The sequence below is a fragment of the Hydractinia symbiolongicarpus genome, chromosome 2 (genome assembly GCF_029227915.1).
Source record: "Hydractinia symbiolongicarpus strain clone_291-10 chromosome 2, HSymV2.1, whole genome shotgun sequence".
NCBI lineage: Eukaryota > Metazoa > Cnidaria > Hydrozoa > Anthoathecata > Hydractiniidae > Hydractinia > Hydractinia symbiolongicarpus.
Genome location: NC_079876.1, coordinates 29,454,759 through 29,477,433, shown reverse-complemented (window position 1 = coordinate 29,477,433; position 22,675 = coordinate 29,454,759). Strand labels below are relative to the sequence as shown.

Here is a 22,675-nt window from a genome sequence, read left to right as displayed (position 1 = left end):
AGAATACTAAGGTTCATTTCCCGTACCCTTTCCAAGTTCAAGTAACCTTATTAACCTGAATTTTCAACCAGGGTGGCCGAGTGGTTAAGGCGTTGGACTTAAGTTCCAATGGACGTTTGTCCGCGTGGGTTCGAACCCCACCTCTGGTACTAGCTAGGCTAACCTGTGTGATAAGAAGATTGAGGGATGCTTGTAGAGTTTTAATCGTGGAAATGTGTTTGCCATGACACGTTGTGGCGAAGTATCGACTTTGGAGAGGTAGAACAGCTGCAATAGTTGTACCAGCCGTTATTTCACAATGCGCAATTATTCCTTCCATGTCTCAAACTTTCAAACTCAAAATCACAGATATCTTTTTTGCAGTTCCAGTCAATCTGTTGAGTTATCAAAATGGCAAATTATTGAAAAGTCTGAAGGTCGTCAAATGGTAATGCTCTTGGGCGATTTAGAATACTAAGGTTCATTTCCCGTACCCTTTCCAAGTTCAAGTAACCTTATTAACCTGAATTTTCAACCAGGGTGGCCGAGTGGTTAAGGCGTTGGACTTAAGTTCCAATGGACGTTTGTCCGCGTGGGTTCGAACCCCACCTCTGGTACTAGCTAGGCTAACCTGTGCGATAAGAAGATTGAGGGATGATTGGAGAGTTTTAACCGTGGAAATGTGTTAACATGATACGTTGTGTAGAATTATCCCACAGGGCAAAATAGAATAACCCCAGTAATTCTACCAGCCGTTACTTCACTATACGCAATAATGCCTTCCATATCTGAAACTTTCAAACTCAAAATCCCAAATATTACCATCCCATTTTGCAGTTCCATTCATTTTGTTGAGTTATCAAAAGGGCAAATTAGTGAAAAATCTGAAGGTCGTCAAATGGTAATGCTCTTGGGCGATTTAGAATACTAAGGTTCATTTCCCGTACCCTTTCCAAGTTCAAGTAACCTTATTAACCTGAATTTTCAACAAGGATGGGCGAGTGGTTAAGGCGTTGGACTTAAGTTCCAATGGACGTTTGTCCGCGTGGGTTCGAACCCCACCTCTGGTACTAGCTAGGCTAACCTGTGTGATAAGAAGATTGAGGGATGCTTGTAGAGTTTTAATCGTGGAAATGTGTTTGCCATGACACGTTGTGGCGAAGTATCGAACTTGGAGAGGTAGAACAGCTGCAATAGTTGTACCAGCCGTAATTTCACAATGCGCAATTATTCCTTCCATGTGTCAAACTTTCAAACTCAAAATCACAGATATTACCATACTTGTTTGCAGTTCCAGTCAATCTGTTAAATTATCAAAACGGCAAATTATTGAAAAGTCTGAAGGTCGTCAAATGGTAATGCTCTTGGGCGATTTAAAATAATAAGATTCATTGCCAGTACTTTTTCCAAGTTCAAGTAACCTTATTAACTTGAAATTTCAACCAGGGTGGCCGAGTGGTTAAGGCGAAGAAGATTGAGGGATGCTTGGATAGTTTTAATCGTGAAAATGCGTTAACATTATACGTTGTGTTGAATTATCCCACAGGACAAAATAGAATAGCCCCAATAATTCTACCAGCCGTTACTTCACGATACGCAATAATACCTTCCATATCTGAAACTTTCAAACTCAAAATCCCAAATATCACCATCCCATTTTGCAGTTTCATTCATTTTGTTGAGTTATCAAAAGGGCAAATTATTGAAAAATCTGAAGGTTGTCAAATGGTATGTTCTTGAGCGATTTAGAATACTAAGGTTCATTTCCTGTACCCTATCCAAACTCAAGTAACCTTATTAACCTGAAATTTCAACCAGGGTGGCCGAGTGGTTAAGGCGTTGGACTTAAGCTCCAATGGACGTTTGTCCGAGTGGGTTCGAACCCCCCCTCTGGTATTAGCTAGGTTAACGTTCTCGATAAGATGATTGAAGGATGCTTGAAAAATTTAAACGTGGAAATGTGTTTGCCATGACACGTTGTGGCGAAGTATCGAACTTGGAGAGGTAGAACAGCAGCAATAGTTGTGCCAGCCGTTATTTCACAATGCGCAGTTATTCCTTCCATGTCTCAAACTTTCAAACTCAAAATCCCAGATATTAGCATCCCATCTTGCAGTTCCATTCATTTTGTTGAGTTATCAAAACGGCAAATTATTGAAAAGTCTGAAGGTCGTCAAATGGTAATGCTCTTGGGCGATTTAAAATACTAAGGTTCATTGCCAGTACTTTTTCCAAGTTCAAGTAACCTTATTAACCTGAAATTTCAACCAGGGTGGCCGAGTGGTTAAGGCGTTGGACTTAAGTTCCAATGGACGATTGTCCGCGTGGGTTCGAACCCCACCTCTGGTATTAGCTAGGTTTATCCTGGTGATAAGATGATTGACGGATGCATGGAGAATTTAAACGTGGAAATGTGTTTGCCATGACACGTTCTGGCGAAGTATCGAACCTGGAGAAATAGAACAGCTGCAATAGTTGTACCAGCCGTTATTTCACAATGCGCAATTATTCTTTCCATGTCTCAAACTTTTAAAATCAAAATCACAGATATTACCATACTTGTTTGCAGTTCCAGTCAATCTGTTGAGTTATCAAAACGGAAAATTATTAAAGAAATAAGAAGATCGGCAGATGTTAATGCTCTTGCGCGATTTAAAATACTAAGGTTCATTCCCAGTACTTTTTCCAAGATCAAGTAACCTTATTAACCTGAATATTCAACCAGGATGGCGAGTGGTTAACGCGTTGGACGTAAGCTCCAATGAACGTTTCTCCGAGTGGGTTCGAACCCCATCTCTGTTATTAGCTAGGTTAACGTTTTTGATAAGATGATTGAAGGATGCTTGGAAGGTTTTGCCGTGGAAATGCGTTAACATGACACGTTGTGTTGAATTATCCCACATGGCGAAATAAAATAGCCCCAATAGTTCTACCAGCCGTTACTTCACGATGCGCAATAATGCCTTCCATATCTCAAACATTCATACTCCAAATCCCAAATATTACCATCCTTTTTTGCAGCTCCATTCATTTTGTTGAGCTATCAAAATGGAAAATTATTAAAAAATCTGAAGTTCGTCAAATGGTAATGCTCTTGGGCGATTTAGAATACTAAGGTTCATTTCCCGTACCCTTTCCAAATTCAAGTAACCTTATTAACCTGAATGTTCAACCAGGGTGGCCGAGTGGTTAAGGCGTTGGACTTAAGTTCCAATGGACGATTGTCCGCGTGGGTTCGAACCCCACCTCTGGTACTAGCTAGGCTAACCTGTGTGATAAGAAGATTGAGGGATGCTTGTAGAGTTTTAATCGTGGAAATGTGTTTGCTATGACACGTTGTGGCGAAGTATCGAACTTGGAGAGGTAGAACAGCTGCAACAGTTGTGCCAGCCGTTATTTCATAATGCGCAATTATTCCTTCCATGTCTCAAACTTTCAAACTCAAAATCACAGATATTACCATACTTTTTTGCAGTTCCGGTCAATTTGTTGAGTTATCAAAACGGCAAATTATTGAAAAGTCTGAAGGTCGTCAAATGGTAATGCTCTTGCGCGATTTAAAATAATAAGATTCATTGCCAGTACTTTTTTCAAATTCAAGTAACCTAATTAACCTGAATATTCAACAAGGGTGGCCGAGTGATTAAGGCGTTGGACTTAAGCTCCAATGAACGTTTCTCCGAGTGGGTTCGAACGTCATCTCTGTTATTAGCTAGGTTAACGTTTTTGATAAAAAATTGAGGGATGCTTGGAGAATTTAAACGTGGAAATGGTGGTGATAAGAAGATTGAGGGATGCTTGGAGAGTTTTAATCGTGAAAATTCGTTAACATTATACGTTGTGTTGAATTATCCCACAGGACAAAATAGAATAGCCCCAATAATTCTAACAGCCGTTACTTCACGATACGCAATAATACCTTCCATATCTGAAACTTTCCAACTCAAAATCCCAATTATTACCATCCCATTTTGCAGTTTTATTCATTTTGTTGAGTTATCAAAAGGGCAAATTATTGAAAAATCTGAAGGTTGTCAAATGGTATGTTCTTGAGCGATTTAGAATACTAAGGTTCATTTCCTGTACCCTATCCAAACTCAAGTAACCTTATTAACCTGAAATTTCAACCAGGGTGGCCGAGTGGTTAAGGCGTTGGACTTAAGCTCCAATGGACGTTTGTCCGCGTGGGTTCGAACCCCCCCTCTGGTATTAGCTAGGTTAACGTTCTTGATAAGATGATTGAAGGATGCTTGAAAAATTTAAACGTGGAAATGTGTTTGCCATGACTCGTTGTGGCGAAGTATCGAACTTGGAGAGGCAGAATAGCTGCAATAGTTGTACCAGCCGTTATTTCGCAATGCGCAATTATTCCTTCCATATCTCAAATTGTCAAACTCAAAATCCCAAATATTACCATAGTTTTTTACAGTTCCCGTCAATATGTTGAATTATCAAAACGGCAAATTATTAAAAAAATAAGAAGATCGACAGATGTTAATGCTCTTGCGCGATTTAAAATACTAAGGTTCATTGCCAGTACGTTTTCCAACTTCAAGTTACCTTGGTAACCTGAAATTTCAACCAGGGTGGCCGAGTGGTTAAGGCGTTGGACTTAAGTTCCAATGGACGATTGTCCGCGTGGGTTCGAACCCCACCTCTGGTATTGGCTAGGTTTATCTGGGTGATAAGATGATTGAAGGATGCTTGGAGAATTTAAACGTGGAAATGTGTTTGCCATGAAACGTTGTGGCGAAGTATTGAACCTGGAGAAATAGAACAGCTGCAATAGTTGTACCAGCCGTTATTTCACAATGCGCAATTATTCCTTCCATATCTCAAATTTTCGAACTCAAAATCCCAAATATTACCATACTTTTTTGCAGTTCCAGTCAATTTGTTGAATTTTCAAAACGGCAAATTATTAAAGAAATAAGAAGATCGACAGGAGTTAATGCTCTTGCGCGATTTAAAATACTAAGGTTCATTGCCAGTACTTTTTCCAAGATCAAGTAACCTTATTAACCTGACATATCAACCAGGGTGGCCGAGTGGTTAAGGCGTTGGACTTAAGTTCCAATGGACGATTGTCCGCGTGGGTTCGAACCCCACCTCTGGTATTAGCTAGGCTAACATGTGTGATAAGAAGGTTGAGGGACGCTTGGAGAGTTTTAACCGTGGAAATGTGTTAACATGATACTTTGTGGTGAAGTATCGCACATGGCGAAATGGAATAGCACCAATAATTCTACAAGCCTTTATTTCACGATGCGCAATTATGCCTTCCATATTTCAAAATTTCATACTCTAAATCCCAAATATTACCATCCCTTTTTGCAGCCCCATTCATTTTGTTGAGCTATCAAAATAGAAAATTTATTGAAAAATCTGAAGGTCGCGAAATGGTAATGCTCTTAGGCGATTTAGAATACTAAGGTTCATTTCCTGTACCCTATCCAAGTTCAAGTAACCTTATTAACCTGAATATTCAACAAGGGTGGCCGAGTGATTAAGGCGTTGGACTTAAGCTCCAATGATCGTTTCTCCGAGTGGGTTCGAACCCTATCTTTGTTATTAGCTAGGTTAACGTTTTTGATAGGATGATTGAAGGATGCTTGGAGAATTTAAACGTGGAAATGGTGGTGATAAGAAGATTGAGGGATGCTTGGAGAGTTTTAGCCGTGGAATTGCGTTAACATGATACGTTGCGGTGAAATATCGCACATGGCGAAATGGAATAGCACCAATAATTCTACAAGCTGTTATTTTACGATGCGCAATTATGGCTTCTATATCTCAAACTTTCAAGCTCAAAATCCCAAATATTACCATCCTTTTTTGCAGCTCCATTCATTTTGTTGAGCTATCAAAATGGAAAATTATTAAAAAATCTGAAGTTCGTCAAATGGTAATGCTCTTGGGCGATTTAGAATACTAAGGTTCATTTCCCGTACCCTTTCCAAATTCAAGTAACCTTATTAACCTGAATGTTCAACCAGGGTGGCCGAGTGGTTAAGGCGTTGGACTTAAGTTCCAATGGACGATTGTCCGCGTGGGTTCGAACCCCACCTCTGGTACTAGCTAGGCTAACCTGTGTGATAAGAAGATTGAGGGATGCTTGTAGAGTTTTAATCGTGGAAATGTGTTTGCTATGACACGTTGTGGCGAAGTATCGAACTTGGAGAGGTAGAACAGCTGCAACAGTTGTGCCAGCCGTTATTTCATAATGCGCAATTATTCCTTCCATGTCTCAAACTTTCAAACTCAAAATCACAGATATTACCATACTTTTTTGCAGTTCCGGTCAATTTGTTGAGTTATCAAAACGGCAAATTATTGAAAAGTCTGAAGGTCGTCAAATGGTAATGCTCTTGCGCGATTTAAAATAATAAGATTCATTGCCAGTACTTTTTTCAAATTCAAGTAACCTAATTAACCTGAATATTCAACAAGGGTGGCCGAGTGATTAAGGCGTTGGACTTAAGCTCCAATGAACGTTTCTCCGAGTGGGTTCGAACGTCATCTCTGTTATTAGCTAGGTTAACGTTTTTGATAAAAAATTGAGGGATGCTTGGAGAATTTAAACGTGGAAATGGTGGTGATAAGAAGATTGAGGGATGCTTGGAGAGTTTTAATCGTGAAAATTCGTTAACATTATACGTTGTGTTGAATTATCCCACAGGACAAAATAGAATAGCCCCAATAATTCTAACAGCCGTTACTTCACGATACGCAATAATACCTTCCATATCTGAAACTTTCCAACTCAAAATCCCAATTATTACCATCCCATTTTGCAGTTTTATTCATTTTGTTGAGTTATCAAAAGGGCAAATTATTGAAAAATCTGAAGGTTGTCAAATGGTATGTTCTTGAGCGATTTAGAATACTAAGGTTCATTTCCTGTACCCTATCCAAACTCAAGTAACCTTATTAACCTGAAATTTCAACCAGGGTGGCCGAGTGGTTAAGGCGTTGGACTTAAGCTCCAATGGACGTTTGTCCGCGTGGGTTCGAACCCCCCCTCTGGTATTAGCTAGGTTAACGTTCTTGATAAGATGATTGAAGGATGCTTGAAAAATTTAAACGTGGAAATGTGTTTGCCATGACTCGTTGTGGCGAAGTATCGAACTTGGAGAGGCAGAATAGCTGCAATAGTTGTACCAGCCGTTATTTCGCAATGCGCAATTATTCCTTCCATATCTCAAATTGTCAAACTCAAAATCCCAAATATTACCATAGTTTTTTACAGTTCCCGTCAATATGTTGAATTATCAAAACGGCAAATTATTAAAAAAATAAGAAGATCGACAGATGTTAATGCTCTTGCGCGATTTAAAATACTAAGGTTCATTGCCAGTACGTTTTCCAACTTCAAGTTACCTTGGTAACCTGAAATTTCAACCAGGGTGGCCGAGTGGTTAAGGCGTTGGACTTAAGTTCCAATGGACGATTGTCCGCGTGGGTTCGAACCCCACCTCTGGTATTGGCTAGGTTTATCTGGGTGATAAGATGATTGAAGGATGCTTGGAGAATTTAAACGTGGAAATGTGTTTGCCATGAAACGTTGTGGCGAAGTATTGAACCTGGAGAAATAGAACAGCTGCAATAGTTGTACCAGCCGTTATTTCACAATGCGCAATTATTCCTTCCATATCTCAAATTTTCGAACTCAAAATCCCAAATATTACCATACTTTTTTGCAGTTCCAGTCAATTTGTTGAATTTTCAAAACGGCAAATTATTAAAGAAATAAGAAGATCGACAGGAGTTAATGCTCTTGCGCGATTTAAAATACTAAGGTTCATTGCCAGTACTTTTTCCAAGATCAAGTAACCTTATTAACCTGAAATATCAACCAGGGTGGCCGAGTGGTTAAGGCGTTGGACTTAAGTTCCAATGGACGATTGTCCGCGTGGGTTCGAACCCCACCTCTGGTATTAGCTAGGCTAACATGTGTGATAAGAAGGTTGAGGGACGCTTGGAGAGTTTTAACCGTGGAAATGTGTTAACATGATACTTTGTGGTGAAGTATCGCACATGGCGAAATGGAATAGCACCAATAATTCTACAAGCCTTTATTTCACGATGCGCAATTATGCCTTCCATATTTCAAAATTTCATACTCTAAATCCCAAATATTACCATCCCTTTTTGCAGCCCCATTCATTTTGTTGAGCTATCAAAATAGAAAATTTATTGAAAAATCTGAAGGTCGCGAAATGGTAATGCTCTTAGGCGATTTAGAATACTAAGGTTCATTTCCTGTACCCTATCCAAGTTCAAGTAACCTTATTAACCTGAATATTCAACAAGGGTGGCCGAGTGATTAAGGCGTTGGACTTAAGCTCCAATGATCGTTTCTCCGAGTGGGTTCGAACCCTATCTTTGTTATTAGCTAGGTTAACGTTTTTGATAGGATGATTGAAGGATGCTTGGAGAATTTAAACGTGGAAATGGTGGTGATAAGAAGATTGAGGGATGCTTGGAGAGTTTTAGCCGTGGAATTGCGTTAACATGATACGTTGCGGTGAAATATCGCACATGGCGAAATGGAATAGCACCAATAATTCTACAAGCTGTTATTTTACGATGCGCAATTATGGCTTCTATATCTCAAACTTTCAAGCTCAAAATCCCAGATATTACCATCCCATCTTGCAGTTCCTTTAATTTTGTTGAGTTGTCAAAACGGCAAATTATTGAAAAGTCTGAAGGTCGTCAAATGGTAATGCTCTTGCGCGATTTAAAATACTAAGGTTCATTGCCAGTACTCTTTCCAAGTTCAAGTAATCTTATTAACCGGAAATTTCAACCAGGGTGGCGGAGTGGGTAAGGCATTGGACTTAAGTTCCAATGGACGATTGTCCGCGTGGGTTCGAACCCCACCTCTGGTATTAGCTAGGCTAACTTCTGTGATAAGAAGATTGAGGGATGCTTGGAGAGTTTTTAACCGTGGAAATGTGTTAACATGATACGTTGTGTTGAATTATCCCACAGGGCAAAATAGAATAGCCCCAATAATTCTACCAGCCGTTACTTCACGATACGCAATAATGCCTTCCATGTCTGAAACTTTCAAACTCAAATTCCCAAGTATTACCATCCCATTTTGCAGTTCCATTCATTTTGTTGAGTTATCAAGAGGTCAAATTATTGAAAATCCGAAGGTCGTCAAATGGTAGTGCTCTTGCGCGATTTAGAATACTAAGGTTCATTGCTAGTACGTTTTCCAACTTCAAGTTACCTTGGTAACCTGAAATTTCAACCAGTGTGGCCGAGTGGTTAAGGCGTTGGACTTAAGTTCCAATGGACGATTGTCCGCGTGGGTTCGAATCCCACCTCTGGTATTAGCTAGGTTTATCTGGGTGATAAGATGATTGAAGGATGCTTGGAGAATTTAATCGTGGAAATGTGTTTGCTATGACACGTTGTGGCGAAGTATCGAACTTGGAGAGGTAGAACAGCTGCAATAGTTGTGCCAGCCGTTATTTCACAATGCGCAATTATTCCTTCCATGTCTCAAACTTTCAAACTCAAAATCCCAGATATTAGCATCCCATCTTGCAGTTCCATTCATTTTGTTGAGTTATCAAAACGGAAGTTATTGAAACGTCTGAAGGTCGTCAAATGGTAATGCTCTTGCGCGATTTAAAATACTAAGGTTCATTGCCAGTACTTTTTCCAAGTTCAAGTAACCTTATTAACTTAAATATTCAACCAGGGTGGCCGAGTGGTTAAGCCGTTGGACTTAAGTTCCAATGGAGGATTGTCCGAGAGGGTTCAAACCCCACCTCTGGTATTAGCTGGGTTAACCTGTGTGATAAGATGAATGAAGGATGCTTGCAGAGTTTTAACCGTGGAAATGCGTTAACATGACACCTTGTGTTGTATTATCCCACAGGACAAAATAGAATAGCCCCAATAATTCTACCAGCCGTTACTTCACGATACGCAATAATGCCTTCCATATCTGAAACTTTCAAACTCAAAATCCCAAATATTACTATCCCATTTTGCAGTTTCATTCATTTTGTTGAGTTATCAAAAGGGCAAATTATTGAAAAATCTGAAGGTTGTCAAATGGTATGTTCTTGAGCGATTTTAAATACTAAGGTTCATTTCCTGTACCCTATCCAAACTCAAGTAACCTTATTAACCTGAAATTTCAACCAGAGTGGCCGAGTCGTTAAGGCGTTGGACTTAAGCTCCAATGGACGTTTGTCCGAGTGGGTTCGAACCCCCCCCCCCCCCCCCCCTCTGGTATTAGCTAGGTTAACGTTCTTGATAAGATGATTGAAGGATGCTTGAAAAATTTAAACGTGGAAATGTGTTTGCCATGACTCGTTGTGGCGAAGTATCGAACTTGGAGAGGCAGAATAGCTGCAATAGTTGTACCAGCCGTTATTTCGCAATGCGCAATTATTCCTTCCATATCTCAAATTTTCAAACTCAAAATCCCAAAAATTACCATAGTTTTTTACAGTTCCCGTCAATATGTTGAATTATCAAAACGGCAAATTATTAAAAAAATAAGAAGATCGACAGATGTTAATGCTCTTGCGCGATTTAAAATACTAAGGTTCATTGCCAGTACGTTTTCCAACTTCAAGTTACCTTGGTAACCTGAAATTTCAACCAGGGTGGCCGAGTGGTTAAGGCGTTGGACTTAAGTTCCAATGGACGATTGTCCGCCTGGGTTCGAACCCCACCTCTGGTATTAGCTAGGTTTATCTGGGTGATAAGATGATTGAAGGATGCTTGGAGAATTTAAACGTGGAAATGTGTTTGCCAAAAAACTTTGTGGCGAAGTATTGAACCTGGAGAAATAGAACAGCTGCAATAGTTGTACCAGCCGTTATTTCACAATGCGCATTTATTCCTTCCATATCTCAAATTTTCGAACTCAAAATCCCAAATATTACCATACTTTTTTGCAGTTCCAGTCAATTTGTTGAGTTATCAAAACGGCAAATTATTGAAAAGTCTGAAGGTCGTCAAATGGTAATGCTCTTGGGCGATTTAAAATACTAAGGTTCATTGCCAGTGCTTTTTCCAAGTTCAAGTAACCTTATTAACCTGAAATTTTAACCAGGGTGGCCGAGTGGTTAAGGCGTTGGACTTAAGTTCCAATGGACGATTGTCCGCGTGGGTTCGAACCCCACCTCTGGTATTAGCTAGGTTTATCCTGGTGATAAGATGATTGAAGGATGCATGGAGAATTTAAACGTGGAAATGTGTTTGCCATGACACGTTCTGGCGAAGTATCGAACCTGGAGAAATAGAACAGCTGCAATAGTTGTACCAGCCGTTATTTCACAATGCGCAATTATTCTTTCCATGTCTCAAACTTTTAAAATCAAAATCACAGATATTACCATACTTGTTTGCAGTTCCAGTCAATCTGTTGAGTTATCAAAACGGAAAATTATTAAAGAAATAAGAAGATCGGCAGATGTTAATGCTCTTGCGCGATTTAAAATACTAAGGTTCATTCCCAGTACTTTTTCCAAGATCAAGTAACCTTATTAACCTGAATATTCAACCAGGATGGCGAGTGGTTAACGCGTTGGACGTAAGCTCCAATGAACGTTTCTCCGAGTGGGTTCGAACCCCATCTCTGTTATTAGCTAGGTTAACGTTTTTGATAAGATGATTGAAGGATGCTTGGAAGGTTTTGCCGTGGAAATGCGTTAACATGACACGTTGTGTTGAATTATCCCACATGGCGAAATAAAATAGCCCCAATAGTTCTACCAGCCGTTACTTCACGATGCGCAATAATGCCTTCCATATCTCAAACATTCATACTCCAAATCCCAAATATTACCATCCTTTTTTGCAGCTCCATTCATTTTGTTGAGCTATCAAAATGGAAAATTATTAAAAAATCTGAAGTTCGTCAAATGGTAATGCTCTTGGGCGATTTAGAATACTATGGTTCATTTCCCGTACCCTTTCCAAATTCAAGTAACCTTATTAACCTGAATGTTCAACCAGGGTGGCCGAGTGGTTAAGGCGTTGGACTTAAGTTCCAATGGACGATTGTCCGCGTGGGTTCGAACCCCACCTCTGGTACTAGCTAGGCTAACCTGTGTGATAAGAAGATTGAGGGATGCTTGTAGAGTTTTAATCGTGGAAATGTGTTTGCTATGACACGTTGTGGCGAAGTATCGAACTTGGAGAGGTAGAACAGCTGCAACAGTTGTGCCAGCCGTTATTTCATAATGCGCAATTATTCCTTCCATGTCTCAAACTTTCAAACTCAAAATCACAGATATTACCATACTTTTTTGCAGTTCCGGTCAATTTGTTGAGTTATCAAAACGGCAAATTATTGAAAAGTCTGAAGGTCGTCAAATGGTAATGCTCTTGCGCGATTTAAAATAATAAGATTCATTGCCAGTACTTTTTTCAAATTCAAGTAACCTAATTAACCTGAATATTCAACAAGGGTGGCCGAGTGATTAAGGCGTTGGACTTAAGCTCCAATGAACGTTTCTCCGAGTGGGTTCGAACGTCATCTCTGTTATTAGCTAGGTTAACGTTTTTGATAAAAAATTGAGGGATGCTTGGAGAATTTAAACGTGGAAATGGTGGTGATAAGAAGATTGAGGGATGCTTGGAGAGTTTTAATCGTGAAAATTCGTTAACATTATACGTTGTGTTGAATTATCCCACAGGACAAAATAGAATAGCCCCAATAATTCTAACAGCCGTTACTTCACGATACGCAATAATACCTTCCATATCTGAAACTTTCCAACTCAAAATCCCAAATATTACCATCCCATTTTGCAGTTTTATTCATTTTGTTGAGTTATCAAAAGGGCAAATTATTGAAAAATCTGAAGGTTGTCAAATGGTATGTTCTTGAGCGATTTAGAATACTAAGGTTCATTTCCTGTACCCTATCCAAACTCAAGTAACCTTATTAACCTGAAATTTCAACCAGGGTGGCCGAGTGGTTAAGGCGTTGGACTTAAGCTCCAATGGACGTTTGTCCGCGTGGGTTCGAACCCCCCCTCTGGTATTAGCTAGGTTAACGTTCTTGATAAGATGATTGAAGGATGCTTGAAAAATTTAAACGTGGAAATGTGTTTGCCATGACTCGTTGTGGCGAAGTATCGAACTTGGAGAGGCAGAATAGCTGCAATAGTTGTACCAGCCGTTATTTCGCAATGCGCAATTATTCCTTCCATATCTCAAATTGTCAAACTCAAAATCCCAAATATTACCATAGTTTTTTACAGTTCCCGTCAATATGTTGAATTATCAAAACGGCAAATTATTAAAAAAATAAGAAGATCGACAGATGTTAATGCTCTTGCGCGATTTAAAATACTAAGGTTCATTGCCAGTACGTTTTCCAACTTCAAGTTACCTTGGTAACCTGAAATTTCAACCAGGGTGGCCGAGTGGTTAAGGCGTTGGACTTAAGTTCCAATGGACGATTGTCCGCGTGGGTTCGAACCCCACCTCTGGTATTGGCTAGGTTTATCTGGGTGATAAGATGATTGAAGGATGCTTGGAGAATTTAAACGTGGAAATGTGTTTGCCATGAAACGTTGTGGCGAAGTATTGAACCTGGAGAAATAGAACAGCTGCAATAGTTGTACCAGCCGTTATTTCACAATGCGCAATTATTCCTTCCATATCTCAAATTTTCGAACTCAAAATCCCAAATATTACCATACTTTTTTGCAGTTCCAGTCAATTTGTTGAATTTTCAAAACGGCAAATTATTAAAGAAATAAGAAGATCGACAGGAGTTAATGCTCTTGCGCGATTTAAAATACTAAGGTTCATTGCCAGTACTTTTTCCAAGATCAAGTAACCTTATTAACCTGAAATATCAACCAGGGTGGCCGAGTGGTTAAGGCGTTGGACTTAAGTTCCAATGGACGATTGTCCGCGTGGGTTCGAACCCCACCTCTGGTATTAGCTAGGCTAACATGTGTGATAAGAAGGTTGAGGGACGCTTGGAGAGTTTTAACCGTGGAAATGTGTTAACATGATACTTTGTGGTGAAGTATCGCACATGGCGAAATGGAATAGCACCAATAATTCTACAAGCCTTTATTTCACGATGCGCAATTATGCCTTCCATATTTCAAAATTTCATACTCTAAATCCCAAATATTACCATCCCTTTTTGCAGCCCCATTCATTTTGTTGAGCTATCAAAATAGAAAATTTATTGAAAAATCTGAAGGTCGCGAAATGGTAATGCTCTTAGGCGATTTAGAATACTAAGGTTCATTTCCTGTACCCTATCCAAGTTCAAGTAACCTTATTAACCTGAATATTCAACAAGGGTGGCCGAGTGATTAAGGCGTTGGACTTAAGCTCCAATGATCGTTTCTCCGAGTGGGTTCGAACCCTATCTTTGTTATTAGCTAGGTTAACGTTTTTGATAGGATGATTGAAGGATGCTTGGAGAATTTAAACGTGGAAATGGTGGTGATAAGAAGATTGAGGGATGCTTGGAGAGTTTTAGCCGTGGAATTGCGTTAACATGATACGTTGCGGTGAAATATCGCACATGGCGAAATGGAATAGCACCAATAATTCTACAAGCTGTTATTTTACGATGCGCAATTATGGCTTCTATATCTCAAACTTTCAAGCTCAAAATCCCAGATATTACCATCCCATCTTGCAGTTCCTTTAATTTTGTTGAGTTGTCAAAACGGCAAATTATTGAAAAGTCTGAAGGTCGTCAAATGGTAATGCTCTTGCGCGATTTAAAATACTAAGGTTCATTGCCAGTACTCTTTCCAAGTTCAAGTAATCTTATTAACCGGAAATTTCAACCAGGGTGGCCGAGTGGGTAAGGCATTGGACTTAAGTTCCAATGGACGATTGTCCGCGTGGGTTCGAACCCCACCTCTGGTATTAGCTAGGCTAACTTCTGTGATAAGAAGATTGAGGGATGCTTGGAGAGTTTTTAACCGTGGAAATGTGTTAACATGATACGTTGTGTTGAATTATCCCACAGGGCAAAATAGAATAGCCCCAATAATTCTACCAGCCGTTACTTCACGATACGCAATAATGCCTTCCATGTCTGAAACTTTCAAACTCAAATTCCCAAGTATTACCATCCCATTTTGCAGTTCCATTCATTTTGTTGAGTTATCAAGAGGTCAAATTATTGAAAATCCGAAGGTCGTCAAATGGTAGTGCTCTTGCGCGATTTAGAATACTAAGGTTCATTGCTAGTACGTTTTCCAACTTCAAGTTACCTTGGTAACCTGAAATTTCAACCAGTGTGGCCGAGTGGTTAAGGCGTTGGACTTAAGTTCCAATGGACGATTGTCCGCGTGGGTTCGAATCCCACCTCTGGTATTAGCTAGGTTTATCTGGGTGATAAGATGATTGAAGGATGCTTGGAGAATTTAATCGTGGAAATGTGTTTGCTATGACACGTTGTGGCGAAGTATCGAACTTGGAGAGGTAGAACAGCTGCAATAGTTGTGCCAGCCGTTATTTCACAATGCGCAATTATTCCTTCCATGTCTCAAACTTTCAAACTCAAAATCCCAGATATTAGCATCCCATCTTGCAGTTCCATTCATTTTGTTGAGTTATCAAAACGGAAGTTATTGAAACGTCTGAAGGTCGTCAAATGGTAATGCTCTTGCGCGATTTAAAATACTAAGGTTCATTGCCAGTACTTTTTCCAAGTTCAAGTAACCTTATTAACTTAAATATTCAACCAGGGTGGCCGAGTGGTTAAGCCGTTGGACTTAAGTTCCAATGGAGGATTGTCCGAGAGGGTTCAAACCCCACCTCTGGTATTAGCTGGGTTAACCTGTGTGATAAGATGAATGAAGGATGCTTGCAGAGTTTTAACCGTGGAAATGCGTTAACATGACACCTTGTGTTGTATTATCCCACAGGACAAAATAGAATAGCCCCAATAATTCTACCAGCCGTTACTTCACGATACGCAATAATGCCTTCCATATCTGAAACTTTCAAACTCAAAATCCCAAATATTACCATCCCATTTTGCAGTTTCATTCATTTTGTTGAGTTATCAAAAGGGCAAATTATTGAAAAATCTGAAGGTTGTCAAATGGTATGTTCTTGAGCGATTTTAAATACTAAGGTTCATTTCCTGTACCCTATCCAAACTCAAGTAACCTTATTAACCTGAAATTTCAACCAGAGTGGCCGAGTCGTTAAGGCGTTGGACTTAAGCTCCAATGGACGTTTGTCCGAGTGTGTTCGAACCCCCCCCCCCTCTGGTATTAGCTAGGTTAACGTTCTTGATAAGATGATTGAAGGATGCTTGAAAAATTTAAACGTGGAAATGTGTTTGCCATGACTCGTTGTGGCGAAGTATCGAACTTGGAGAGGCAGAATAGCTGCAATAGTTGTACCAGCCGTTATTTCGCAATGCGCAATTATTCCTTCCATATCTCAAATTTTCAAACTCAAAATCCCAAAAATTACCATAGTTTTTTACAGTTCCCGTCAGTATGTTGAATTATCAAAACGGCAAATTATTAAAAAAATAAGAAGATCGACAGATGTTAATGCTCTTGCGCGATTTAAAATACTAAGGTTCATTGCCAGTACGTTTTCCAACTTCAAGTTACCTTGGTAACCTGAAATTTCAACCAGGGTGGCCGAGTGGTTAAGGCGTTGGACTTAAGTTCCAATGGACGATTGTCCGCCTGGGTTCGAACCCCACCTCTGGTATTAGCTAGGTTTATCTGGGTGATAAGATGATTGAAGGATGCTTGGAGAATTTAAACGTGGAAATGTGTTTGCCATAAAACTTTGTGGCGAAGTATTGAACCTGGAGAAATAGAACAGCTGCAATAGTTGTACCAGCCGTTATTTCACAATGCGCATTTATTCCTTCCATATCTCAAATTTTCGAACTCAAAATCCCAAATATTACCATACTTTTTTGCAGTTCCAGTCAATTTGTTGAATTTTCAAAACGGCAAATTATTAAAGAAATAAGAAGATCGACAGGAGTTAATGCTCTTGCGCGATTTAAAATACTAAGGTTCATTGCCAGTACTTTTTCCAAGATCAAGTAACCTTATTAACCTGAAATATCAACCAGGGTGGCCGAGTGGTTAAGGCGTTGGACTTAAGTTCCAATGGACGATTGTCCGCGTGGGTTCGAACTTGGAGAGCTAGAATAGCCCAATTATTCTACCAGCCGTTATTTCACGATGCGCAATTACTCATTCCATGTCACCAAATTTCAAATTCAAAATCTCAAAGATTACATCCCTTTTTGCAGTTCCAGGCAATTTAATGAATTATCAAAGCTGCAAATTATTAAAGAAATAAGAAGGTCGACAGATGTCAATGCTCTTACACGATTTAGAATATTTAGGTTCATTGCCAGTACTTTTTCCAAGTTCAAGTAACCTTAATAACCTGAAATTTCAGCCAGGGTGGGCGAGTTGTTAGGCGTTGGACTTAAGTTCCAATGGATAATTGTCCGCGTGGGTTCGAACCCCACCTCTGGTATTAGCTGGGTTAAACTGTGTGATAAGATAATTGAAGGATGCTTGGAGAATTTAAACGTGGAAATGTGTTTGCCATGACACGTTGTGGGGAAGTATCGAACTTGGAGAGGTAGAATAGCTGCAATTGTTGTACCAGCCGTAATTTCGCAATGCGCGATTATTCCTTCCATATCTCAAACTTTCAAACTCAAAATCCAAATAATTACCATAGTTTTTTGCAGTTCCCATCAATATGTTGAATTATCAAAACGGCAAATTATTAAAAAAATAAGAAGATCGACAGATGTTAATGCTCTTGCGCGATTTAAAATACTAAGGTTCATTGCCAGTACTTTTTCCAAGATCAAGTAACCTTATTAACCTGAAATATCAACCGGGGTGGCCGAGTGGTTAAGGCGTTGGACTTAAGTTCCAATGGACGATTGTCCGCGTGGGTTCGAACCCCACCTCTGGTATTAGCTAGGCTAACATGTGTGATAAGAATGTTGAGGGACGCTTGGAGAGTTTTAACCGTGGAAATGTGTTAACATGATACGTTGTGGTGAAGTATCGCACATGGCGAAATGGAATAGCACCAATAATTCTACAAGCCTTTATTTCACGATGCGCAATTATGCCTTCCATATCTCAAAATTTCATACTCTAAATCCCAAATATTACCATCCCTTTTTGCAGCCCCATTCATTTTGTTGAGCTATCAAAATAGAAAATTTATTGAAAAATCTGAAGGTCGCGAAATGGTAATGCTCTTAGGCGATTTAGAATACTAAGGTTCATTTCCTGTACCCTATCCAAGTTCAAGTAACCTTATTAACCTGAATATTCAACAAGGGTGGCCGAGTGATTAAGGCGTTTGACTTAAGCTCCAATGATCGTTTCTCCGAGTGGGTTCGAACCCTATCTTTGTTATTAGCTAGGTTAACGTTTTTGATAGGATGATTGAAGGATGCTTGGAGAATTTAAACGTGGAAATGGTGGTGATAAGAAGATTGAGGGATGCTTGGAGAGTTTTAACCGTGGAATTGCGTTAACATGATACGTTGCGTTGAAATAATGCACATGGCGAAATGGAATAGCACCAATAATTCTACAAGCCGTTATTTTACGATGCGCAATTATGGCTTCTATATCTCAAACTTTCAAGCTCAAAATCCCAGATATTACCATCCCATCTTGCAGTTCCTTTAATTTTGTTGAGTTATCAAAACGGCAAATTATTGAAAAGTCTGAAGGTCGTCAAATGGTAATGCTCTTGCGCGATTTAAAATACTAAGGTTCATTGCCAGTACTCTTTCCAAGTTCAAGTAATCTTATTAACAGGAAATTTTAACCATGGTGGCCGAGTGGTTAAGGCGTTGGACTTAAGTTCCAATGGACGATTGTCCGCGTGGGTTCGAACCCCACCTCTGGTATTAGCTAGGCTAACTTCTGTGATAAGAAGATTGAGGGATGCTTGGAGAGTTTTTAACCGTGGAAATGTGTTAACATGATACGTTGTGTTGAATTATCCCACAGGGCAAAATAGAATAGCCCCAATAATTCTACCAGCCGTTACTTCACGATACGCAATAATGCCTTCCATGTCTAAAACTTTCAAACTCAAATTCCCAAGTATTACCATTCCATTTTGCAGTTCCATTCATTTTGTTGAGTTATCAAGAGGTCAAATTATTGAAAATCCGAAGGTCGTCAAATGGTAGTGCTCTTGCGCGATTTAGAATACTAAGGTTCATTGCTAGTACGTTTTCCAACTTCAAGTTACCTTGGTAACCTGAAGTTTCAACCAGTGTGGCCGAGTGGTTAAGGCGTTGGACTTAAGTTCCAATGGACGATTGTCCGCGTGGGTTCAAATCCCACCTCTGGTATTAGCTAGGTTTATCTGGGTGATAAGATGATTGAAGGATGCTTGGAGAATTTAAACGTGGAAATGTGTTTGCCATGACACGTTGTGGCGAAGTATCGAACCTGTAGAAATAGAACAGCTGCAATAGTTGTACCAGCCGTTATTTCACATTGCGCAATTATTCCTTCCATATCTCAAATTTTCAAACTCAAAATCCCAAATATTACCATACTTTTTTGCAGTTCCAGTCAATTTGGTAAATTATCAAAACGGCAAATTATTAAAGAAATAAGAAGGTCGACAGATGTCAATGCTCTTACACGATTTAGAATATTTAGGTTCATTGCCAGTACTTTTTCCAAGTTCAAGTAACCTTAATAACATGAAATTTCAGTCAAGGTGGGCGAGTGGTTAGGCGTTGGACTTAAGTTCCAATGAATAATTGTCCGCGTGGGTTCGAACCCCTCCTCTGGTATTAGCTGGGTTGAACTGTGTGATAAGATGATTGAAGGATGCTTGAAGAATTTAAACGTGGAAATGTGTTTGCCATGACACGTTGTGGCGAAGTATCCAACTTGGAGAGGTAGAATAGCTGCAATAGTTGTACCAGCCGTTATTTCACAATGCGCAACTATTTCTTCCATATCTCAAATTTTCAAACTCGAAATCCCAAATATTACCATCCCTTTTTGCAGCCCCATTCATTTTGTTGAGCTATCAAAATAGAAAATTTATTGAACAATCTGAAGGTTGTCAAATGGTATGTTCTTGAGCGATTTTAAATACTAAGGTTCATTTCCTGTACCCTATCCAAACTCAAGTAACCTTATTAACCTGAAATTTCAACCAGAGTGGCCGAGTCGTTAAGGCGTTGGACTTAAGCTCCAATGGACGTTTGTCCGAGTGGGTTCGAACCCCCCCCCCCTCTGGTATTAGCTAGGTTAACGTTCTTGATAAGATGATTGAAGGATGCTTGAAAAATTTAAACGTGGAAATGTGTTTGCCATGACTCGTTGTGGCGAAGTATCGAACTTGGAGAGGCAGAATAGCTGCAATAGTTGTACCAGCCGTTATTTCGCAATGCGCAATTATTCCTTCCATATCTCAAATTTTCAAACTCAAAATCCCAAAAATTACCATAGTTTTTTACAGTTCCCGTCAATATGTTGAATTATCAAAACGGCAAATTATTAAAAAAATAAGAAGATCGACAGATGTTAATGCTCTTGCGCGATTTAAAATACTAAGGTTCATTGCCAGTACGTTTTCCAACTTCAAGTTACCTTGGTAACCTGAAATTTCAACCAGGGTGGCCGAGTGGTTAAGGCGTTGGACTTAAGTTCCAATGGACGATTGTCCGCTTGGGTTCGAACCCCACCTCTGGTATTAGCTAGGTTTATCTGGGTGATAAGATGATTGAAGGATGCTTGGAGAATTTAAACGTGGAAATGTGTTTGCCATAAAACGTTGTGACGAAGTATTGAACCTGGAGAAATAGAACAGCTGCAATAGTTGTACCAGCCGTTATTTCACAATGCGCATTTATTCCTTCCATATCTCAAATTTTCGAACTCAAAATCCCAAATATTACCATACTTTTTTGCAGTTCCAGTCAATTTGTTGAATTTTCAAAACGGCAAATTATTAAAGAAATAAGAAGATCGACAGGAGTTAATGCTCTTGCGCGATTTAAAATACTAAGGTTCATTGCCAGTACTTTTTCCAAGATCAAGTAACCTTATTAACCTGAAATATCAACCAGGGTGGCCGAGTGGTTAAGGCGTTGGACTTAAGTTCCAATGGACGATTGTCCGCGTGGGTTCGAACTTGGAGAGCTAAAATAGCCCAATTATTCTACCAGCCGTTATTTCACGATGCGCAATTACTCATTCCATGTCACCAAATTTCAAATTCAAAATCTCAAAGATTACATCCCTTTTTGCAGTTCCAGGCAATTTAATGAATTATCAAAGCTGCAAATTATTAAAGAAATAAGAAGGTCGACAGATGTCAATGCTCTTACACGATTTAGAATATTTAGGTTCATTGCCAGTACTTTTTCCAAGTTCAAGTAACCTTAATAACCTGAAATTTCAGCCAGGGTGGGCGAGTTGTTAGGCGTTGGACTTAAGTTCCAATGGATAATTGTCCGCGTGGGTTCGAACCCCACCTCTGGTATTAGCTGGGTTAAACTGTGTGATAAGATAATTGAAGGATGCTTGGAGAATTTAAACGTGGAAATGTGTTTGCCATGACACGTTGTGGCGAAGTATCGAACTTGGAAAGGTAGAATAGCTGCAATAGTTGTACCAGCCGTAATTTCGCAATGCGCGATTATTCCTTCCATATCTCAAACTTTCAAACTCAAAATCCAAAATATTACCATAGGTTTTTGCAGTTCCCATCAATATGTTGAATTATCAAAACGGCAAATTATTAAAAAAATAAGAAGATCGACAGATGTTAATGCTCTTGCGCGAATTAAAATACTAAGGTTCATTGCCTGTACTTTTTCCAAGATCAAGTAACCTTATTAACCTGAAATATCAACCGGGGTGGCCGAGTGGTTAAGGCGTTGGACTTAAGTTCCAATGGACGATTGTCCGCGTGGGTTCGAACCCCACCTTTGGTATTAGCTAGGCTAACATGTGTGATAAGAAGGTTGAGGGACGCTTGGAGAGTTTTAACCGTGGAAATGTGTTAACATGATACTTTGTGGTGAAGTATCGCACATGGCGAAATGGAATAGCACCAATAATTCTACAAGCCTTTATTTCACGATGCGCAATTATGCCTTCCATATCTCAAAATTTCATACTCTAAATCCCAAATATTACCATCCCTTTTTGCAGCCCCATTCATTTTGTTGAGCTATCAAAATAGAAAATTTATTGAAAAATCTGAAGGTCGCGAAATGGTAATGCTCTTAGGCGGTTTAGAATACTAAGGTTCATTTCCTGTACCCTATCCAAGTTCAAGTAACCTTATTAACCTGAATATTTAACAAGGGTGGCCGAGTGATTAAGGCGTTTGACTTAAGCTCCAATGATCGTTTCTCCGAGTGGGTTCGAACCCTATCTTTGTTATTAGCTAGGTTAACGTTTTTGATAGGATGATTGAAGGATGCTTGGAGAATTTAAACGTGGAAATGGTGGTGATAAGAAGATTGAGGGATGCTTGGAGAGTTTTAACCGTGGAATTGCGTTAACATGATACGTTGCGTTGAAATAATGCACATGGCGAAATGGAATAGCACCAATAATTCTACAAGCCGTTATTTTACGATGCGCAATTATGGCTTCTATAACTCAAACTTTCAAGCTCAAAATCCCAGATATTACCATCCCATCTT

General features: G+C 39.5%; 28 non-coding genes across 28 annotated transcripts; all 28 read left to right on the top strand.

The window, feature by feature from the left end:
* The first annotated feature begins 66 nt into the window (after window positions 1–66).
* On the top strand, window positions 67–149 carry Trnal-uaa (transfer RNA leucine (anticodon UAA)). The gene has a single exon. It is a non-coding gene; the product is annotated as a tRNA-Leu (tRNA).
* Window positions 150–513: 364 nt separating this feature from the next.
* On the top strand, window positions 514–596 carry Trnal-uaa (transfer RNA leucine (anticodon UAA)). The gene has a single exon. It is a non-coding gene; the product is annotated as a tRNA-Leu (tRNA).
* Window positions 597–1,792: 1,196 nt separating this feature from the next.
* On the top strand, window positions 1,793–1,875 carry Trnal-uaa (transfer RNA leucine (anticodon UAA)). Its single transcript has one exon. It is a non-coding gene; the product is annotated as a tRNA-Leu (tRNA).
* Window positions 1,876–2,245: 370 nt separating this feature from the next.
* Trnal-uaa (transfer RNA leucine (anticodon UAA)) lies at window positions 2,246–2,328 on the top strand. Its single transcript has one exon. It is a non-coding gene; the product is annotated as a tRNA-Leu (tRNA).
* An 822-nt stretch (window positions 2,329–3,150) lies between these two features.
* Window positions 3,151–3,233, top strand: Trnal-uaa (transfer RNA leucine (anticodon UAA)). Its single transcript has one exon. It is a non-coding gene; the product is annotated as a tRNA-Leu (tRNA).
* Window positions 3,234–4,105: 872 nt separating this feature from the next.
* Window positions 4,106–4,188, top strand: Trnal-uaa (transfer RNA leucine (anticodon UAA)). Its single transcript has one exon. It is a non-coding gene; the product is annotated as a tRNA-Leu (tRNA).
* A 371-nt stretch (window positions 4,189–4,559) lies between these two features.
* Window positions 4,560–4,642, top strand: Trnal-uaa (transfer RNA leucine (anticodon UAA)). Its single transcript has one exon. It is a non-coding gene; the product is annotated as a tRNA-Leu (tRNA).
* Window positions 4,643–5,013: 371 nt separating this feature from the next.
* Trnal-uaa (transfer RNA leucine (anticodon UAA)) lies at window positions 5,014–5,096 on the top strand. Its single transcript has one exon. It is a non-coding gene; the product is annotated as a tRNA-Leu (tRNA).
* Window positions 5,097–5,970: 874 nt separating this feature from the next.
* On the top strand, window positions 5,971–6,053 carry Trnal-uaa (transfer RNA leucine (anticodon UAA)). Its single transcript has one exon. It is a non-coding gene; the product is annotated as a tRNA-Leu (tRNA).
* An 872-nt stretch (window positions 6,054–6,925) lies between these two features.
* Trnal-uaa (transfer RNA leucine (anticodon UAA)) lies at window positions 6,926–7,008 on the top strand. Its single transcript has one exon. It is a non-coding gene; the product is annotated as a tRNA-Leu (tRNA).
* A 371-nt stretch (window positions 7,009–7,379) lies between these two features.
* Trnal-uaa (transfer RNA leucine (anticodon UAA)) lies at window positions 7,380–7,462 on the top strand. Its single transcript has one exon. It is a non-coding gene; the product is annotated as a tRNA-Leu (tRNA).
* Window positions 7,463–7,833: 371 nt separating this feature from the next.
* Window positions 7,834–7,916, top strand: Trnal-uaa (transfer RNA leucine (anticodon UAA)). Its single transcript has one exon. It is a non-coding gene; the product is annotated as a tRNA-Leu (tRNA).
* An 874-nt stretch (window positions 7,917–8,790) lies between these two features.
* Window positions 8,791–8,873, top strand: Trnal-uaa (transfer RNA leucine (anticodon UAA)). The gene has a single exon. It is a non-coding gene; the product is annotated as a tRNA-Leu (tRNA).
* Window positions 8,874–9,243: 370 nt separating this feature from the next.
* Trnal-uaa (transfer RNA leucine (anticodon UAA)) lies at window positions 9,244–9,326 on the top strand. The gene has a single exon. It is a non-coding gene; the product is annotated as a tRNA-Leu (tRNA).
* A 1,287-nt stretch (window positions 9,327–10,613) lies between these two features.
* Window positions 10,614–10,696, top strand: Trnal-uaa (transfer RNA leucine (anticodon UAA)). The gene has a single exon. It is a non-coding gene; the product is annotated as a tRNA-Leu (tRNA).
* Window positions 10,697–11,066: 370 nt separating this feature from the next.
* On the top strand, window positions 11,067–11,149 carry Trnal-uaa (transfer RNA leucine (anticodon UAA)). Its single transcript has one exon. It is a non-coding gene; the product is annotated as a tRNA-Leu (tRNA).
* An 822-nt stretch (window positions 11,150–11,971) lies between these two features.
* Window positions 11,972–12,054, top strand: Trnal-uaa (transfer RNA leucine (anticodon UAA)). The gene has a single exon. It is a non-coding gene; the product is annotated as a tRNA-Leu (tRNA).
* Window positions 12,055–12,926: 872 nt separating this feature from the next.
* Window positions 12,927–13,009, top strand: Trnal-uaa (transfer RNA leucine (anticodon UAA)). The gene has a single exon. It is a non-coding gene; the product is annotated as a tRNA-Leu (tRNA).
* A 371-nt stretch (window positions 13,010–13,380) lies between these two features.
* On the top strand, window positions 13,381–13,463 carry Trnal-uaa (transfer RNA leucine (anticodon UAA)). Its single transcript has one exon. It is a non-coding gene; the product is annotated as a tRNA-Leu (tRNA).
* Window positions 13,464–13,834: 371 nt separating this feature from the next.
* Window positions 13,835–13,917, top strand: Trnal-uaa (transfer RNA leucine (anticodon UAA)). Its single transcript has one exon. It is a non-coding gene; the product is annotated as a tRNA-Leu (tRNA).
* An 874-nt stretch (window positions 13,918–14,791) lies between these two features.
* Window positions 14,792–14,874, top strand: Trnal-uaa (transfer RNA leucine (anticodon UAA)). Its single transcript has one exon. It is a non-coding gene; the product is annotated as a tRNA-Leu (tRNA).
* Window positions 14,875–15,244: 370 nt separating this feature from the next.
* Trnal-uaa (transfer RNA leucine (anticodon UAA)) lies at window positions 15,245–15,327 on the top strand. Its single transcript has one exon. It is a non-coding gene; the product is annotated as a tRNA-Leu (tRNA).
* A 1,279-nt stretch (window positions 15,328–16,606) lies between these two features.
* Trnal-uaa (transfer RNA leucine (anticodon UAA)) lies at window positions 16,607–16,689 on the top strand. Its single transcript has one exon. It is a non-coding gene; the product is annotated as a tRNA-Leu (tRNA).
* A 1,163-nt stretch (window positions 16,690–17,852) lies between these two features.
* On the top strand, window positions 17,853–17,935 carry Trnal-uaa (transfer RNA leucine (anticodon UAA)). The gene has a single exon. It is a non-coding gene; the product is annotated as a tRNA-Leu (tRNA).
* An 874-nt stretch (window positions 17,936–18,809) lies between these two features.
* Window positions 18,810–18,892, top strand: Trnal-uaa (transfer RNA leucine (anticodon UAA)). The gene has a single exon. It is a non-coding gene; the product is annotated as a tRNA-Leu (tRNA).
* Window positions 18,893–19,262: 370 nt separating this feature from the next.
* Trnal-uaa (transfer RNA leucine (anticodon UAA)) lies at window positions 19,263–19,345 on the top strand. Its single transcript has one exon. It is a non-coding gene; the product is annotated as a tRNA-Leu (tRNA).
* A 1,281-nt stretch (window positions 19,346–20,626) lies between these two features.
* Trnal-uaa (transfer RNA leucine (anticodon UAA)) lies at window positions 20,627–20,709 on the top strand. The gene has a single exon. It is a non-coding gene; the product is annotated as a tRNA-Leu (tRNA).
* Window positions 20,710–21,872: 1,163 nt separating this feature from the next.
* Window positions 21,873–21,955, top strand: Trnal-uaa (transfer RNA leucine (anticodon UAA)). The gene has a single exon. It is a non-coding gene; the product is annotated as a tRNA-Leu (tRNA).
* The last annotated feature ends 720 nt before the right edge of the window (window positions 21,956–22,675 follow it).